General features: G+C 48.0%; 1 protein-coding gene and 1 pseudogene across 1 annotated transcript in view; both read left to right on the top strand.

Moving 5' to 3' along the window:
- Nucleotides 1-19399, top strand: part of LOC119397087 (uncharacterized) — a 279847-nt gene that overhangs the window by 48771 nt on the left and 211677 nt on the right. The gene's annotated exons all lie outside the window — the stretch shown is intronic.
- Nucleotides 17320-17972, top strand: LOC125759067 (uncharacterized; annotated as a pseudogene).

Here is a 19399-nt window from a genome sequence, read left to right as displayed (position 1 = left end):
AAGCAAGTGGTTCAACATTGGCCGGGTGACTGAATCGGGTGACAGACAAACAGAAAGACAGACAGGCAGACCAAAATTTCTGCGTCTAAGTTCCCCAAGAAAGTATTCACTAAGAGGGAAGTTCAGGCATGGACACATGCATGTTGTCTTAACTGCCGACTTACCCGGAGCAGGTACCCATGTCAGCAGCAATGTACAACAGGGTAAATGAAAACAGCCAGAAAGCAGACTTCAAACCTATCAAGTGCTTTTTGCATTACAGGTCTGCTTACACACACACACACACACACACACACACACACACACACACACACACACACACACACACACACACACACACACACCACACACACACACACACACATATATATATATATATATATATATATATATATATATATATATATTCTTACATGTTGTTGTAGCCAACTGGATGAAGAGGAAGAAAGCCATATAGTGTTTGAAATATACTGTTCTTTTCTGTGTGGACGTCGTGTGGTTTCAGCTTTGCAATATATATATATATATATATATATATATATATATATATATATATATATATATATATATATATATATATATATTGTTACGAAGTCTCCCTGCAAGAGGAAACCGAGAAGCGGTAGAAGCAGAGAACGACGACGCTGCTGCTGCGGTCACCACGCGCTTTTATTTATTTTATTTATTTTATTTACAGCATACTGCGGTCGAAAGACCAAGCAGGGGGGCATAACAAAAAGTGATTCACAATGTAACTTCAATAAAAAGAAAGTTCAAGTAATAAAAAACATGTTAAGGCAGTAGAACACAGGACAAAAATTGAACAAAGCAAAATGGGAGCAAAAAATGCAAAACGCAACTAGAGAATGCAAATCAAACACAACGTCAGACAGTCTGAGATTTTGAGTTTCACGGTTAAGAACAGAAAGATATATAGTTATCAAAGTCAGGATTTTGATTATCACAGAATGCTACAAAAGGTAACGCGTTCCAATCAATGATGGTCCGAGGAAAGAACGAGTTCATGAAAAGATTAGTACATGCGAAGTAAGGGTCAAGAGTGTAACTATTTGTTTGTCGAGTTTGTCTTGAAATTCGATTTCTTACATAAGTTTCTGGACTAATGTTAAATTTACGAAAATAAAGTGAGTGTAGAAATTTCAGCCGGGCAACTGCTCTTCGGTGTTGTAAAGTAGGGATGTTATTAATGGCCATGATCATTGTTGGTGAGTCATTCCTGTGGTAGGCATTAAAGATAAAACGAACCGCCTTTCGCTGCACCATCTGAAGCTTCTTAATATCTTTCTTTAGATGTGGGTCCCAAACGACACTAGCATAGTGTAACTTTGGTCTTATAAAAGCATTGCAGGCCAACAGTTTGATTTCTGATGGTGCTGTTTTTAATTTATGCCTCAAAAAACCGAGCTTTCTAGAAGCAGATGAGCATGTTTTATTAAATGACTTGATCATGTTAGGCGGCTGGTAATTGTGACACCTAAATATTTATATTCGTCAACCTCAGTCAAAGGACCGTTGTTAAGATAATACATATAATTAAAACGGTGTTTCTTATTTGTTATATGCATGACAACTGATTTATCACTATTTAATTTCATTGACCAATCTTCACACCACTTATAAATGGCACACAGGTTGGATTGCAGGCATTCCTGATCATTCGGAGCAGTAATTGTTTTAAAAAGTATGCAGTCATCTGCAAAAAGCTTTATGTGTACTTGTGATGTGTCTATTGATTTAACAATGTCTTTTATATACACTAAAAAGAGAATAGGTCCCAGAACACTGCCTTGAGGAACTCCGGAGGATACTGGTAGAGTACCAGACATGCAGTCATTTACTTTAATATATTGCTGCGGTTTTGAAGGTAAGAACGGATCCAATCAATGAGGTTAACAGGTAGGCCTAGAATATGTAATTTAGAAATGAGTTTGCTGTGCGTGACAAGATCGAAGGCTTTACTGAAATCTAGAAAAATAGCATCAATTTGATTTCCCGTATCAAGCGACGACGCGAACTCATGAATTGTTGCGACTAGTTGCGTTGTGGTCGATAATTTTTTTCTAAATCCGTGCTGTAATGGCGATAGCAGGCCGTTTTCTTCTATGAGCCTCTGTGCTTCTGTCCTTCTTCAGCCTCTATCCTTCTTCTATGAGCCTCTGTGCTCATAAACATCATATATATATATATATATATATATATATATATATATATATATATATATATATATATATATATATATATATATATATATATATATTGTAACGCAGAGAAACAAGAGACAACGCCTGTTGGCTAGGCCGGCTGTTCTTCTTCTGCCTCGTCTTTCTCGTCTTCCCGCTTGCTTAGCGCGCGCCCTTGCAATAGCGGCGCTATCTTCCTTACAATATATATATATATATATATATATATATATATATATATATATATATATATATATATATATATATATATATATATATAAGCATCTTTTCTATTTCGACAAGCTCCTACACAAACAAATGCAAGGAGTGACCGTTTCCACTTGCCTTTAACCTCCATGCCTTTCAGTGCTTTTTCAGTTTCAGTGCCTTTGAGTTATTGTTCATCCTAAACGACATGGTGATGTTTGTTTGATTTCCAGCTTCTCAAAAACCGAGCGTTTCCCGTCTTTCTATGAAAGCTCGATCGAGCGCCTAATACTTCTTCGAGAACCAAATTTTCCTGTTTTATTACAAGCAAATAATCACGCTGTTGCACCGTTTCGAATGAACGATATTCCGCAGATAGAACGTGAAGGTAGGATATCTGTTGCCCTATGGTCCAGTAGTTGTCAGGCTAGGTCATCTTTTTTTTTTACGGCATCGGAAGGTGTTTCCACCCAAGCAAGGCTTGTCGAACGTGCTGTCTATGTGGTACCACTCTGGCATAGAAAAGTTACGCTGATTTTATTTCCATGGCAGGTGTTCGTTGCCCAATGTGCGCATCGATCATTGCGTGTAGGAGTATCCTTGCAATCATTCATTTTTTCACCATCTTTCTCTTTTTGTTCCATTCTTCAATACCATTCCATTATGATTAATTGACAAATAAACAGCAAAACTGGAGAATTTACGCAAGAAAAACTGGTGTACAATTTTCGAAATTTCATTGTCTTGCTTAAGCTGGTTTCTGCGATGATTGTGTAACATTCAAATAAACTTCCCCATGGAATCAGAGTCATACCACCAGCTGTGCTCCAGATTGTGCTCCAGATTACGATAGCCGCATCTATAACTGCATTTGTGAGCATCTCAAAAAGTGGCCTAGTGCCATTCGAATGCGGTGTCTCGAAACCCGAATGTCAAACACAGGTGTTCATATTGCCACGTGCGTTTCTTTATCAATTTTACTGTATTCGGTTTTCGGCCACAAAGACTGTCAGCAACGCTCAGCGCTAACCGCGCCTCATTGTTCGAAACCTTCGCGATCATTGTAGATCATTTTGTTGAGATTGCGCGCGAGACGCGAACACTCGAGCTTATTCTAGAGATTGCGCAACAACCAGCGATATCGCTGGAAAGTTCGATAGCGCCTGTATAAAAGCCGACGCGCCTCACCGCTTGTCAGTTGATCGACGGTCGACGCTCTATTCGGCGCTATCAGTGTATTGCTTTTCAGTTTCCCGGCCACAAGTTCGGCCAAATAAAGAGTTTCATCTCTGACGTGCTGAGTGCTGCCTTCGTCAACGTCACGACCACGTGACATCTGGTGGAGGTGCTGCTTCATGATCCGGACGCCACCGCGGAGCGCTGACCCAAGCCGAAGCCGCGACGAGGACGACGGCAAGGAAATCCCGGATCGTCGAACAAGCCACCGGCAGAAGGGACTGCAGCCAGAGCACGGGCTCCTTCCCGAAAAACCCAGGCAGCCGCAGGTCTCAGCATCGACCACAGCGACGATGACCGACCACGTGCGGCCTGCGCCAATCCTTCTTCGCCAGCCCAAGGAGCCGCCAACCTTCCGCGGATCGTCGTTCGAAGACCCGGAAAGCTGGCTCGGAGCCAGCTGCCTTTGGGCCTTGCCACTGCCGGCACTGCCTTTGGGCCTTGCCCAAAGGCAGTGCCGCCGAGGTAGCCAAGTTCTTCGTTGAGAGCATCGTCCTTCGACACGGCGCCCCAGAGGTGCTCATCACCGACAGAGGTACGGCGTTTACGGCTGACCTAACTCAGGCGATCTTGGAATACAGCCACACAAGCCACCGCCGCACCTCCGCGTACCACCCACAGACCAACGGCCTGACCGAGCGTCTCAATAAGACCATCGCCGACATGCTGGCCATGTACGTCGACGTCGAACACAAGACGTGGGACGCTATCCTTCCGTACGTGACCTTCGCGTACAACACGGCCGTACAAGAAACGACGCAGATGACGCCATACAAGTTGGTCTACGGACGGAGCCCGGCAACGACGTTCGACGCCATGTTACCAAACGTTACCGACGAGGAAAACATCGACGTGACCACCTACCTACAGCGCGCCGAAGAAGCACGACAGCTCGCCCGTCTACGGATCAAGAACCAGCAGACGAATGACAGCCGCCGCTACAACCTTCGACGACGCCACATGGAATACCAACCCGGTGACCGTGTATGGGTATGGACGCCAATACGCCGACGGGGACTTAGTGAGAAGCTTCTTCGACGATACTTCGGACCGTACAGAGTACTTCGACGCCTCGGCGCACTCGACTACGAGGTTGTCCCTGACGGCATTACGAACTCTCAGCGGCGCCGTGCACGACCTGAAGTCGTCCATGTCGTGCGCCTCAAACCATATTACGCACGTTAGCGAATCTGAGGACTGTCATTTTGCTTTATTATTGTGCTTTCTTTCTTGTGCTTATTGTTTATTGTACTTTGTTGCTTTATTGTTGTTATTTATTGTTGCATGCATTGGCCTGTTCTGTTTTAAGCATCGGGACGATGCTTTTTCAGAGGGGGGCATTGCCACGTGCGTTTCTTTATCACTTTTACTGTATTCGGTTTTCGGCCACAAAGACTGTCAGCAACGCTCAGCGCGAACCGCGCCTCATTGTTCGAGAACCTTCGCGATCATTGTAGATCATTTTGTTAAGATTGCGCGCGAGACGCGAACACTCGAGCTTATTCTAGAGATTGCGCAACAACCAGCGATATCGCTGGAAAGTTCGATAGCGCCTGTATAAAAGCCGACGCGCCTCACCGCTTGTCAGTTGATCGACGGTCGACGCTCTATTCGGCGCTATCAGTGTATTGCTTTTTAGTTTCCCGGCCACAAGTTCGGCCAAATAAAGAGTTTCATCTCTGACGTGCTGAGTGCTGCCTTCGTCAATGTCACGACCACGTGACAATATATATATATATTGCAACGCGTATGAGCCGATTCGTGGTCGTATCCCTACGAGCGCGTTGGTCGTGCATCATGTCATCGGGAAAGGAACGTCGGTGCTGTCGTTGCTAATAGACTCGACAGTCTGCAACGCCAGACATGGCCGACAGCGAGGATACGTCGATGCAGGTTAATGAGGTCGGTTATGGGCGCTGTAAGCGAAACCGAGCTGTTCGGCGTTCACTGATTTGTTGAGTTGTTCGAGTTCTTTGCGGACAATTTGCCGTACAATTGCCGCATGGTCAAACTGGAAACTGTAGCTGTTCTTGACGCTTTCAACCATTGCCGTGTTAGCTAACCGACCGAACTTTGGCGTGATACGGCGTAGCTTCGAGGTCTCAAATGTGCGGCAATGCTTGATGACGTCAGCGACCAAAGCGAGGCTGTCCTTGCCGATGAAGTAGTTGTACACATCTTCGGCACGCCAAGGTGCCCAGCTTTGTCCACTTCAGGCATTTGATGATTCACCGTCTTGCACAATTTGAGGATCACATCTGTGTACAGTCGCGCTGAATATGACTTGCAACACGGGAGCGTGTGGCCTCACGAGTTTAAACCTTTCGCATTCCTTGCACCAGCCCTTATTTCTACAACTAAACGCTGTTCTCTCACCAGGGGATGTTCCCAAATAAGAAAATAATATTAAGTTACAGAAATGAAGCAAGTTGAAGCCATGCGCAATCATTAAACTCGTGAGGTCACGCGCTCCCGTATTGCATGTCATATTGGGCCACATTCTTGTAAAGGTTCCTTCCCAGTTTCAAGCTGCGCAATGTTGTTCCAACCAGAAAGTTTGTTCAGATCAGATAGATGCTGATCAGATATCAATGCCTTCGGCAAGCGATGTCTCTAATCAAATCTGAGTTTCAATAAATCGACTAAATGAACAAAGGAGAGGGATAGTATGGTTACTATACCTCCACTTATTTGGACGGATAGTCCACAGCTACAATGATGTAGCGGTTTCGAGCTGTGGTGGTGGGTAGTGGCCCTATGTATATAGTCACTGCCAACCGCATGAAAATGTGATCGGGTATCATCTGTACAGGTGCTAGCAGCCCAGAATGGCGCCCCGGCAGCCGCTTAAACTGTTGACATGCTCCGCAGCAGGTGACATAAGTGCGCACATTGCATTACATCTTCGGCCGCCTGAAGGTTTCTTGTAGCTCGTGGAGCATGGATCTTTGGCCAATGTACCCTCCTTCAGAGTCATCACGAACGGCTTCTAGTATTTCTGTACGAAAACAGTTCGAAACGGCGAGGAGGTATCATTCTTCCGAGAAGTCATTATGCCATTCATGATAGTACAGTATGAACGTGATTGCGTATCGCAAACATCAAGTTTGTGTCTGCACTCGTTATACAGGCAATGATTGGCGCCAAGCGTTTGTCCTCTTGTTGGGCTTCGAGCATATGTACTCGTGCGAAATATATGCCATTTGCCTGTTTCCTTCCATGGCACGAGTGGGTTGCGTGAGATGGCATCGGTGATGTTATTCGAGACCCCAGAGTGATGACGCACGTCGAAATCACATTCTCGTAGCGTGATAAACAACCGGACAAATTTGTACTTGAGCTATTACTTGGAAAACAGCCAAGTCCAGCCAGCATTATAAGTTACTGCGGCGAATCTGCGCCCGAACAGATAACGCCGGAATTTATCGTCCACGCTTCATACTCAGGGCTTTAAGTCTCCCTTTATCGGAGAGGGAGCACCCATAGGGCGGTGACCTGTGTATATATATAGGTTTCGATGCGGCCATATTGAGCTGCTAAACTTGCCGTTTTTACCCTCCGCGATGGTCTAGTGGCTATGGTGCTCGAGTGCTGACCCTAAGGTCATCAAATCCCGGCCGCGGCGATTTCCACGGATGCGAAATACTAGAGGCCCATCTACTTAGCCTCAGGTGCACGCTCAACACAACCACGTGGTAAAAATTTCCACAGCGCTCCAGTGGCATCCCTGATAATCATGTCGTGGTTTTAGGATATCGAAACCCAAATATTTATTTTCATTTTTGTAACCTAGTAGTTTTGTATCTTGAAAAACTAAAGGAACAGTGCTGCAGTGGACGTGTACGCTACGGTTGGCTCGGTGCACCTGACGTATTCTGACCTTATAAATACACGTCACGAGGCACAAAAATGACAAAACATTCCTTAATAGCTCGAGGTGGCGGCGTCCGTATCTCTTAAAGAAAATCCTCTATACAACAGTGATCGAACCTTCCGGAGTAATCTCTGGTGCTCGCGTAAACTCCAGAACAAGCTTGACTACTCGTGTCCTGCCTGTAATCTTAACAGAACAATTGATAACAATCGCGAAGTTATCCAAACATTCCGGTGCTGCCTGCGCCGAGCGGTACGCGTGCTTGCGGTTTTTCGGGTTTGCCTTTCCGGAGGTGCAGTGAGGTGCGGGGGCGGAGTCACTTTTTTTTGCTATTGTTTGCTTTCTGACATCATTTCCGTTTCCTCTTCTTTTTCTTGCGTGGAGCGGCTGCTCGTTTTATGAGGCGAGATGAGTTTCGATTTCGCCCGTTAAGTTCGATGATGAATATCTCGAGCTACGTGTAACTTTTGCAATTTCTAAGAAATAAGTATGCCATAAATTGGCACGCACTACAACTTTGTAATGTATACACTTGCTCTCAAGTCAACATTTAAGAAGTTAATTAACGAATTTTTGGTAATAATAAGTATTTCCGCCTCGACGTGGAGTTCGTGTGAGAAAACGACAGGAGCCTCACTGTCATAGGAATAGATTCTGACGAAAGCCGTGCCACGGCCGAAACGTACATGAGTAAAAATATAGAATTTGCGTAAGTGTGCTCCTTCATTTCTTCGACATGTGCACCGGACCTTCACAGCTGTCTTTTGAATTATATATATATATATATATATATATATATATATATATATATATATATATATATATATATATATATATATATGTGTGTGTGTGTGTGTGTGTGTGTGTGTGTGTGTGTGTGTGTGTGCGTGTGTGTGTGTGTGTGTGTGTGTGACGCTAGATGTGGTAAACGCGCCGTGGCTGATACGCCATACTTTCATACTTTTATTCCATTGCACTTCTTCCTTGTCGGCTTCTACCAGCTGTCACTGCCTTCTTGCGTCACAGGATACCCCCCCCCCCCCCCCAAAGAAGGCGTGAGTTACAAAAAAAAATGAAAGAGCGGAGTGTTACACGAGGAAACAGGCCAAGAGTTTCATGTTCCAGAAGAGTTCCGTAACCTTGCCTGAACTTTCACACAGCGTTCTGTAGTCCGGTCATATCCAGTACAACTCTGGTGGACGAGGCTGGCTGTTCCACATCAGACGACATAATTATGCCCTGCACCTGGATACTGGTCGTAACACAGCTTGCGCCTTTGTGAAAAACAAACACGGCTGGGAGACACCGGCAGGTCCGGCAGCACCGGCAGGTCAGATGTCGCAGGCGTCGGGGTCTGTCGTGGCTTATACACACTGTGTACTTCCCATTTGCGTGTTCGTTGACCGAAGCTGATGGAGCGATGTCTAAGTTCTTGACGAGAACACGGGATGGCCTTGCTTATTTCGTCGTTTTCTGTGGTTTTGTCGCAGTTGTCTTGATCTGTGGTGCGGAAAATTTCCTTGACGACGCTCCTTCATGCGAAAGTATCTCATATGTTGAACTTGTCGCCGGTTTAGATGCCGTCTTTTTTGACGACATTCTTTATTCCGCAAGTATGCTGTTGATGTAGCTTCAGTCATTTGCCGATCTTTTGGGAGTGTTGGTTGGAGTCGTTCGTCTCGCCCGCTTTGGCGCTGCAGCGGCAGTTGTTGAAGTGGTGGTCTTTTCAGAATGCGACTTCGGTTACCTGCAAAAGTTGATGAGGTGAGCAGTGGACAGCTGTTACACGGTGGTTTATGGTAATGCTTGTCGCACGATGAGATCCGTTTGTTAAGCATCGCTGAGGGCTCTTCTGAAGTGCTTTTCATTATCGACGCTTCTGTCAGTTTGCAGTGCGCGGGGCTTGGTGAATTCGAAGCTTCTGTAGTGCTTCGACTCTCAGGTTTGTTATCACTGGGCGATGATAGCACAGCGGACATGGCTTGACTAGATTCGAATTGTGAATTCTGGTAAGTTTGCGGAACTATCGAAATAAAGTCTTGTGACGAAAGACACCTCTTGGAATCGTCATGGCGTGGTTGGACATATTCCCGACGCGTCAGCGCATCTGTCGTGAACGTGGTGACTTTCTGATGTACGTTAAGAAAAACAGAAGAGCGACTTCATTCAAAGCCAGGTGGTGCGTCACGTATGCGAAACGAGGAATCAGCTGCATTGGGTGGTTTAGTAACGCCTCGTGTAGCTTGGTGCAGCGAAGAGGTAGAAGATACCGATTTTTATGCAGATGAGAAGCCCGTTGGAAAGCTGGGTCTTTTCGGAAAAAACCATGGATGCGTTTCAGTGAACTGCGACCTTGCTTTGTCTCTTTAAAATTGAGCATTCATGCTCGGCGTTCTAATGCGCTTCCTGTTATCAGAACGTCCATAACCTGGGGCAATCGGCGACGATTTTCTCACATGAAGCTTTGTTCGGCGAAAATGCTTGCTGCTAGAAGGCTTTTTGTTACTGTGACGAGCGAGTTGAAAGGCCTCCAGCTGATTAGGTATGGTCAAGTCTTCTTCATCATATTCTTTAAATCGAATGATCATTTCTTCTTTGATCGTTTGCAAAGATTCGTCGTTTTGAAAGATGTGTGTGAGGTAAAATTTGAAAGCCTCACCGGTGACGTAGTTGTTGAAGGCAGCGACCATGTCCCGCTCCGTCCATGATCTGCAGTAGCGTGGCGTTCGAAGAGGTTGAACCAGTCCTCTACGGCTCCATCGTCCGCTGATCCGGCGTATTTTGGGATGGGAAGGTCTGCCGATGATGCTGCCATGAAGCTGGTCACTGTAAGCAGGGATGATCAGCTCAGATGGTCCGTATATCGTCAGGTCGTCTTGTTGAGGGCTTTGCTGATGATGTGAGGCTGATGAGTCGGCTGCCAGGTCTCCATCCCGTCGACTTGTGTGACGCTATGAAGGAGAGACGTCCAGCGGCACAGACGCCATACTTGATGATGATGATGTCCTCGTCTTGATGGCGCTCACCCACAAAGGGGGATGGGCCAAGAACCGGGCGGCAGAATGCTTGAGGTAATCACCAATTATACTAAACAAATCTTTAAATTTAGGTTAAAAAATGGAATTGTTGAAGGAGCAAGCGAACAGACTATCGTTTTATTCCACTGCACTTCTTCCTTGTCGGCTTCTACCAGCTGTCACTGCCTTCTTGCGACACACACACACACACACACACACACACACACACACACACACACACACACACACACACACACACACACACACACACACACACACACACACACACACACACACACACACACACACACACACACACACACACACACACACACACAAACACACACACACACACACACACACACACACACACACACACACACATATATATATATATATATATATATATATATATATATGGAGAGAGAGAAAGAGAGTATAACTTTTGGGTAGCACTCACTAAAAAAGAAAAGATGCCTTTACTATCGTTTCGGCACTGCCACAGCGGAAACGTTAGTCAAGGCATTTTTGCCGTTTTTAACGTGTGTTACGTACTTGCAAGTTCATTCAATGTAGAAAAGGCCGCGCACATGCGCCATTCCTCGACATACGTTCACTAGTAGTCGCGAAGACAACGCCGCTTCTCAATGTGAACTCCTTTAACTCTTTTATAAGTACAGAATAAAACGAGGATGCCTAATGACGTGCGGATTAATTTTAAGCGCAAATGTTTTTTGTACTAAATAGCAGCGGACTGCGTACAGCCTTCTGAACATCTCATTCGTGCACTATGAAAGCTTCGTGCACTATGAACATCTCATTCGTGCACTATGAAGGGCAACGCCAAGCGCCGTTGTTGTGTCTTTCAAACCGCAATTTAAAATACAAATCGTAATCATATGGCGGAAAAAAAATTTCTCACCATCAAGGAGGTAATTTCCGCGGCACTAGAAAATCTGCCCTAAATGGTGGTTCTGCGCTGTACAGCACACGTGTGTTTAAAAAACCTAATGTAATACAAAAAGTAACATGTTATCAGATTCACAGGAATTAAATTCTTTGAGCTATTTCCACTCAGACAAAGCTCAGAGGGAATACCATGTCTAGAGGGGGTTTTCTAAAACGCGTGCATCTATGATAGCACTGTGCTATCGATGCGCATTAGGCAGACTTCACGCCTGTGTGCAGATATCCCTATTATTAAAGTTGAACATGCCAGTTATTGAGTCCTTTGAAATATTATGTTTTCTTAGTCGATTTTGTGCTATTTCTATTGCAGCTTTTATGTTGCAGTAAAATTTCAGATTGAAATATATCTTACTATCTATTTTACTATGCTTCCCCTATCTACAATAGAGACAAGACTACCTGATACAATGCAAGGGACTTTCAAGTTGGGCCTACACGTTTGAGCCAAAAAGGAATCAGAACCAGGAATGTCTCTGCAGCTTTGACATTCCTATCAAGCCAGAATAATCCAGGATTCAATACGCGGCAGGTATTTTGCATCATGAAGTATTAAAAAAGCTCCAGTTTAGAAGACCCTCGAGCGGTGCTGTAATCATTCCATTCGACATGGACATTTTCCGTTAGGCTTTCAGAGGATGAAGACTACTGCTTGAAAAGCAGTGGATATTATGCGAAAAAGCTGATTTCGCTAGGCTTTCTCTAGCTGAAGACTGGTATTTGTCAGTCAATGCTACGGGCGAAAAACTACTAATCAAATTTCTTGTGCCCATAAACGCCACCGTTCTCTTAAGGGAATCTTCCGGAAAGAAATGCTTAAGATTTCCTTTGGAACGCCTGCACATCTTCATGGCAACAGAAGGAGCTCCACTCACAACTCAACAAATTTTCATATGCTGAGTGGAATTAAAGGGTTCGCTTTTCTTTGCTGTGTCTTGTGACTCATTGTTGAGCAAGTCAACTGCATTTTGTATTCTGCATTAGGAGTGATAAAAAATAAAGAAGTGGTTCTGAGAGATTGTAGGAATAGTTACCATGTTATGTTGCAGTAACAATCGTTGTTGTCAGGGCGAAATCGCCAAAATTCGCTTTTATTTGTGCAGTGAAACTACTTGTGCTGATCAAAGTGGACGATTGGGCCAGCTGGTGATTCATGATCGACTCTGTGTTTTTTGAAGTGCAATGTTGAAAGAGACTGCGCCTACAGCACATGAAAGGAGAGCTTCAGGAGAGCTTCCAGCCCATTAGAGTAACCTGTTGGTGTATCTGCGCCAACCGGATTCAAGACAATCACCTCGAGCATATGAGTCAGTCGACTGTGAAACAAAAGAAAAAAAAGAAAGAAAAAGAAGAAATGCAGTAGGATAGATAGGTGCCTTTTTTGGGTGGGATAGACGGCAGATCTTGAGGTTATTACAAAACACGTCGGTCGTATGTGTTGTACTATATGTTCATTCCTAACAAAAAAAAAAAGATATCTAACCAAAGTCACATTTTCCTGTATACAAGTTGATCTTTCAACGACAGTATCATTTTTGCACGCCCGCTTCGACGGCGCCAAGCTGGCGGTGGCAGCCACATTTTGATAAGAACTAAAAGAAAACAAAAAAACTATCTTTAACTTCGTCTTTCTACTCTCATCGCTAGGGTTCTCAAGCTTATCCAGCTTTAATTTGAAGCTTAGAATAACAGAGAGCTGAGCTAGTTGGTAAGTATTCATTCTAAAAAGACAGAATTATTTTAGGTAACGCAAGGAACAAACGAGCAATACCTAAGTGACACACCAAAGGAAATTCGGTTATTATGCAACCACAATATCCTGTTCGTACCAAAACATAATGGTTCCCGCTAGCTCAACAAGAAACTCGGAAAAGAGCACGCTGCTCCAATATCCCGCCGCTACGGCAGAGCAGAAACTAAACAAACAAACAAACAAACAAACAAACAAACAAACAAACAAACAAATAAAAAAACACGATTCCCTTCATGCATCGCGGGTGCGTCTATCACGGCCAGACATTTGGCACGGTACGTCTAGAAAACAGTCCATTCATTGCCAGTCGTCGCCGTTGAGATAACGCCGATACACAGCGCTCTCTTTTCTGCGCACTGAAGTGAAGCGACAGTCTCGGGGCGTGTGTACCGTTTCTTTTGATTATCTTTAATTTAGTGGCCGCGTCACTGCATACATCATGGCGGGACTTATGAATTCTTTGAGGTCGATACGCCACGTGGTATCTGTAGAGGGCACGAGTGCCAAGTCAAATATGAGGCGCGCTCTATAGGATGTAGACTATAAAGGGTGTACTGTCAATAAACAGGGGTACTTCTGCTGGGGACTCGGAGCGTGTGTTTTTACTCCGCGGCCCTCGGGCTTCAGCCTGCCTCCTCGGCCGCCTCAGATCGAACCCTCCCACTACATGGTGTCAGAAGTGGGATGCCTGGTTCCCGCCACTCGACATGGATAATAAAGAGGCTCCAGTTCCTGCTCTCGCTGCCGCCAGTCTTCAGAGTCCGGCTCCGTTCTCGTTCGACGATGCCGGCGAGTGGCTGCCCTGGTTACAGCAATTCGAGGACTATGCCTTCGCCACCGGCATGCACGCAGCCCCGGATGAGACTAGGGTTAGGACTCTCCTCTACTGTCTGGGTCCCCGGCCACGCATCGTCCTCAGTTTGTCATGTTCGACGAGGAAGCGTACAAGTCCTACGCGGAAGTCACCCAGCGGCTCACAAGCTACTTCGTGCTCCCCGTAAACGAGGTGTACGAGAGCTCTCGGTTTCATAAGCGGACCCAACAGACAGGTGAAACTGTCCACAATTTCTTCATGGCCCTTCGGAACATGGTACGCAAGTGTAACTACCCGTCACCTGCCGTTGAAGAGGGTCTTGTTCGCGACCGTTTCGTCGTGGGTTTGTCGGATCTCACCTTTCAGACAAGCTGTGCCGCACTCCTAGTCTTTCCCCGGTCGACGCACTCGTGTAAGCTCGTCAGCACGAAGACGCCGAACGCGAAAAACAACGCCTGTCCCTCACCGCTGGGCAACCGCCTACGGCAGCTCACGAGGACGCGGCGACTTCACGTAAACCCGTGCAGCGTGCACGCGGCCGACGCAACAGACGGGAATCTGGCAACTTTGCCGACTTTGCGTCACGTGACCGGCCCGACGGTTCGCACACGAGCAAGAGAGCTGGCAAGGCTTCGAAAAGCGGCCTAGGCCTAAGTGGGCAGTGCCAAATTTGCGGTCACGAGTTTCACCGACGGTCTGACTGTCCAGCGGCCAAAGCGGTCTGTATCCACTGCAAGAAGCGAGGCCGCTTCGCGTGGGTATGTCGCTCAAAGAAGCGCCTCGGATCCGTGGAGCTCCACTCCGTCGCGGCGGTGGCTCGCAACGGGTGGTGCGTTGCGATGCGAGTCAACGGGCACCCTCTCGTCTTCAAAGTGAACTCTGGTGCCGACGTCTCGGTGGTTCCGCGCACGTTTCCCGGCTGCCCAGCCGTCCTCGATAAGCCGTGCGGCGAAGAACTTTTCGGACCGGGGAAACAAGCCCTGAAGCTTCTCGGCACTTTCGACGCGGCGCTGTCTTGGAGAGGCAGGCAAGTCAACGAGCGCCTCTACGTCATTGCGGGACAAGAGCAGCCGCTTCTGGGCTATCCCGCTGTCGTTTCCCGCGGGGTCGTCAAGTTTGTCGGTGCCGTCACACCAACCCTGCCGGAAGCACCACCTCGTGAAGTCCCTCGTGAAGTCCCTCCAGCCCTTTTCGCCGGCCTGGGCACGTTTCCGGAAGAGTACACGATACGTATCAAGCCTGACGCGGTACCGTATGCCCTCAACACAGCCCGGCGTATTCCGATACCGCTACGGGACGTAGTCAAAAAGCAGCTCGACAACATGGAGCAGGAGGGCGTGATCCGGCGCATCGACGAACCGACGGACTGGTGCGCAGGGCTTGTCGTCGTCCCGAAGCCAGCGGAGGGTTACCACCTGTGCGTTAACGCCATGTACTCCCGACCGTCGACCAAACCCTCGGACTTCTCGGTGACGCACGCGTTTATACGAAGTTGGACGCAATTTCAGGCTTCCACCAAGTACGCCTGGCGCGCGACTCCCCGAAGTACACGACTTTCATCACTCCGTGTGGCAGGTATTGCCACTGCCGCCTCCCATTCGGCATAACATCGGCCCCGGAATACTTTCAGCGTCTGATGTCTCGCCTGCTGTAAGGGTTGGCCGGTATTGTTAACCTTATGGACGACATCATAGTGTTTGACCGCACCAGAGAAGAACACGACCAGCGCCTCCGGGCAGCCCTCGGTCGCCTCCAACAAGCGGGGGTCACCCTCAACGCTGCCAAGTGCACTTTCGGAGTGTCCAGCGTGCGATTCCTTGGCATTGTCGTCGGTGCCAATGGCATCACTCCGGATCCAGAGAAAGTGGCCGCCATACAGTGCATGCCAGCTCCTCAGGACGTTTATGGTGTCCAATGCTTTCTCGGCATGCTCAACCATGTCGGTCGCTTTCTCCCTGGCCTCTCTCAACCATCTGGGCCAATCAGAAGTCTCCTGAACAAGACTGCAGCCCGGAAATGGGGACGAGCGCAAGCGTCAGCATTTAAAAAGCTCAAGAGCATGCTGTCCTCAGACATCTGCCTCGCAAGGTATAACCCTGCACTGTTGTCGACAGTCTCCGCAGATGCCTGTTCCTTCGGGCTGGGTGCTGTTCTCCTTCAAGACCAGCTATCAGGGGAGCGCCGACCAGTTGCATACGCCTCTCGAGCGCTGACTGAAACGGAACGCAGGTACAGCCAGATCGAAAAAGAGGCACTGGCTGCCACTTGGGCCATCAACGGATTCGAGGAGTTTCTTCGGGGTCTTCGTTTCACCCTGGAGACCGACCATAAGCCGTTAGTAAAGCTCCTAGGAACTGCAGATCTCAATCTCATGCCACCACGAATCCAGCGCTTCCGCATGCGCCTTCTCCAGTACCAGTTTGACGTCAAGTACGTTCCTGGGAAACAGCTGGCCACTGCCGATGCACTCTCAAGGGACACAGTCGTGCAGCTGCCAGCGAATCCAGCTGTTGATACGGTGGAGTTCTACGTTCAAGAAGCACTCCGTGCTATCCCTCCCACATTTGCAGTCCTCCTCGACGACTTCCGAGCTCACCAGGCTGCAGATGGGGAGTGCGCGCAGCTCAAGTTGTACTGTGAGCAAGGTGGCCCCGGAATGAGAATCTGCTTCTCAGCATGGCTCAGTTCTGGGCTCATCGTGCCGAATTCAGTATCGGTGACGGCCTTCTCCTCTGCGGTGGACGCCTGCTGGTGCCCGCTTCTTTGCAAAAGCACGTCCTCTCCTTCATTCATGACGTGCACCTCGTAGTGAACCGCTGCCGTGCCATCGCCAGGGGAGCTGTCTGGTGGCCGACCATGGGGAGCCAGATGAAGACCATGGTGGAGAACTGTCCCAACTGTGCCACCACGCGGGTCCAGCGAGCAGAGCCACTGCTGCCTACTGCGACGCCCAGCCGTCCCTGGGAGAGAGTCGGGGTGGACATCTTTCATCACGAAGGAGCCGACTACCTTCTCCTCGTAGATTACTACTCGAGATACCCAGAAGTGCTGCCCCTTCGCTCGACGACGTCTACAGCGGTGATCTCCATCATCAAAAGTGTCTTCGCAAGGCATGGGATCCCAGAGACCCTCGTCAGTGATAATGGGTCTCAATTTTCGTTGGCAGAATTCCGCGTCTTCTCCCAGTGCTACGGCTTCGCCCACGTCACCAGCAGTCCCAAGTACCCGCAGTCAAATGGGAAGTCGAGCGTATGGTGCGGACGGTTAAGAAACTCTTCAAGAAGTCTCCGGACTGTCCTTTGGTCCTCTTGGCATACCGCAATGCACCTGGCGTGACCGGGTACAGCTCTGCTCAGCTGCTAATGGGGCGCAGACTCAGGACTCACCTTCTGGTCCCAATGGCTGCGTTGCTTCCAGAACCGCCTAACGCTGCCGACTTCCACCGGCGCGACACTGCCCAACGACGTCGCCAGCGTCAAGATTTCGACCGTCGACATGCTGCACAAGATTTGTGGTCCCTGGAGGAGGGAGAGAGAGTGTGGATTCGCGACACAGATTGTGTTGGCACTGCTCTCAGCCCAGCGCGGCGTCCACGCTCCTATGTGGTCCAGACGGATGCAGGTGCTCTCGTCCGCAACCGGAGACATCTGGTTCCGGAGCAGCCTCCGTCATAAGGTGGTCTAGACCTCGGCAGCTCCAGTACATGGGCACCAGGATTCGAAAGCCTCCCACAGACTCCAACTCGCCCAGAGCCTGTGTTCAGAGTCCAACTCCCAGGGCACTTACTCCTCTACCAGTTGCATCGCCACCGGTTGCCCCAGATACTCCCTTAAGACTGCCTGGGTCGATTGTGCGCACTCGGTCTGGACGTTGTGTTAGGCCACCGGTGCGGCTGAACTTGTAGAGCGCGCCATGAGACATTTCTTATTACGAGTTTCATTCTGTTGCTTTCCCAAAAGGGGGGATGTAGAGGGCGCGAGTGCCAAGTCAAATATGAGGCGCCCCCTATAGGATGTAGTATATAAAGGGTGTACTGTCATAAAGAGGGGCACTTCTGCTGGAAACTCGGAACGCGTGTTTTTACTCCGCGGCCCTCGGGCTTCAGCCTGTCTTCTCGGCCGCCTCGGCTCGAACCCTCCCACCACAGTGTCGTTCACGCGAACTAAACCACTAGTGTCCAGAAAAGCTGCATATGTGAACACGTACGTGAATCTTGGAAAGGGCGTGTAAGGTATAGCGCCACGACGCGGGGGTTGACGTTGCCTTTTCCCCAGAAAGTGCGTCAGGGCATTGTCCCGCGACCGCTCGGCGGCATCAGCGGCAGACAGCTTACACATGGGCAGCGCCTTTGGAGACGTCGCCTGAAAAACTGGTCGTTTGTTGGGAACCCGCTAGTCAAGGGCAGGCAAACATGCGCAGGCGTCCACAGATCGCGTGGGATGGTATGCCGACATGGGCTGGTTTTGATGAGCCCGCTCATTTACCGGGAAGATCAGTGAACAAGACCGACGGAGATGGACGGCGCCGCCATTGTGGATGTTAGCGTACTTTTAGGAATGCTGTTCGTCGGTTGTTCCCCTCATCTTTCCCTCGCATGTGGCGGAAGGACTGCAGAAAGAGAGAGGGGAAGGCCGAAATTACAGTGGGCCAATCTGGTCATTGAGTGTTCTTTATTTGCCGTGGTGAGACTGGGGAGGAGCAACCAAGGTGGTAAAACCTGACTCCCGTCTTTCCACCGGAGTTCTTGCCGCATGAGCTGTGCCATACACTTTCGGCTCTGCGGAAGGATGTAGCGCAGGCCCCAATGTCTTCTAACCTTGTATATATGTTGCACATAAAACTCCTCTCCATCCTTGAGAAGTGGCAACAACAACGACGTGCCAAGGCAGCCATAGACAACCTTCCACTCCGTGTTTCGTGACACCAGCTGCACAAGCTGCGAACTCTGCTGTGAAGAAACGAAGGAGTGGGCAAAAGGTCGACCTTATATATATATATATATATATATATATATATATATATATATATATATATATATATATATATATATATATATATATATATATATATATATATATATATATATATATATATATATATATGTATATATATATTGTGAGGAAGAAGATCGGCAAGCATGAAGGCCCATCGCCATCGGCTGGCACAGACCGACAATTCGCTCTCTGGCTACGCCCTGCGCGCTGCTGCTACGATCGTCGCTCTCGTAGAATCCTCAATAAACCCCCCGTAACAAGTGGTGGAGCTGCGGGGTAAGCAAATCTGGAACTACGCAACGGGAAACTCAAGCCCGCCTCTACAATGACGGAAGGG

The sequence above is a fragment of the Rhipicephalus sanguineus genome, chromosome 6 (assembly GCF_013339695.2).
Source record: "Rhipicephalus sanguineus isolate Rsan-2018 chromosome 6, BIME_Rsan_1.4, whole genome shotgun sequence".
In the NCBI taxonomy this organism is placed as follows: Eukaryota; Metazoa; Arthropoda; class Arachnida; order Ixodida; family Ixodidae; genus Rhipicephalus; species Rhipicephalus sanguineus.
The sequence above is the reverse complement of the archived record's forward strand: the minus strand, read 5'-3'. Positions and strand labels throughout refer to the sequence as shown.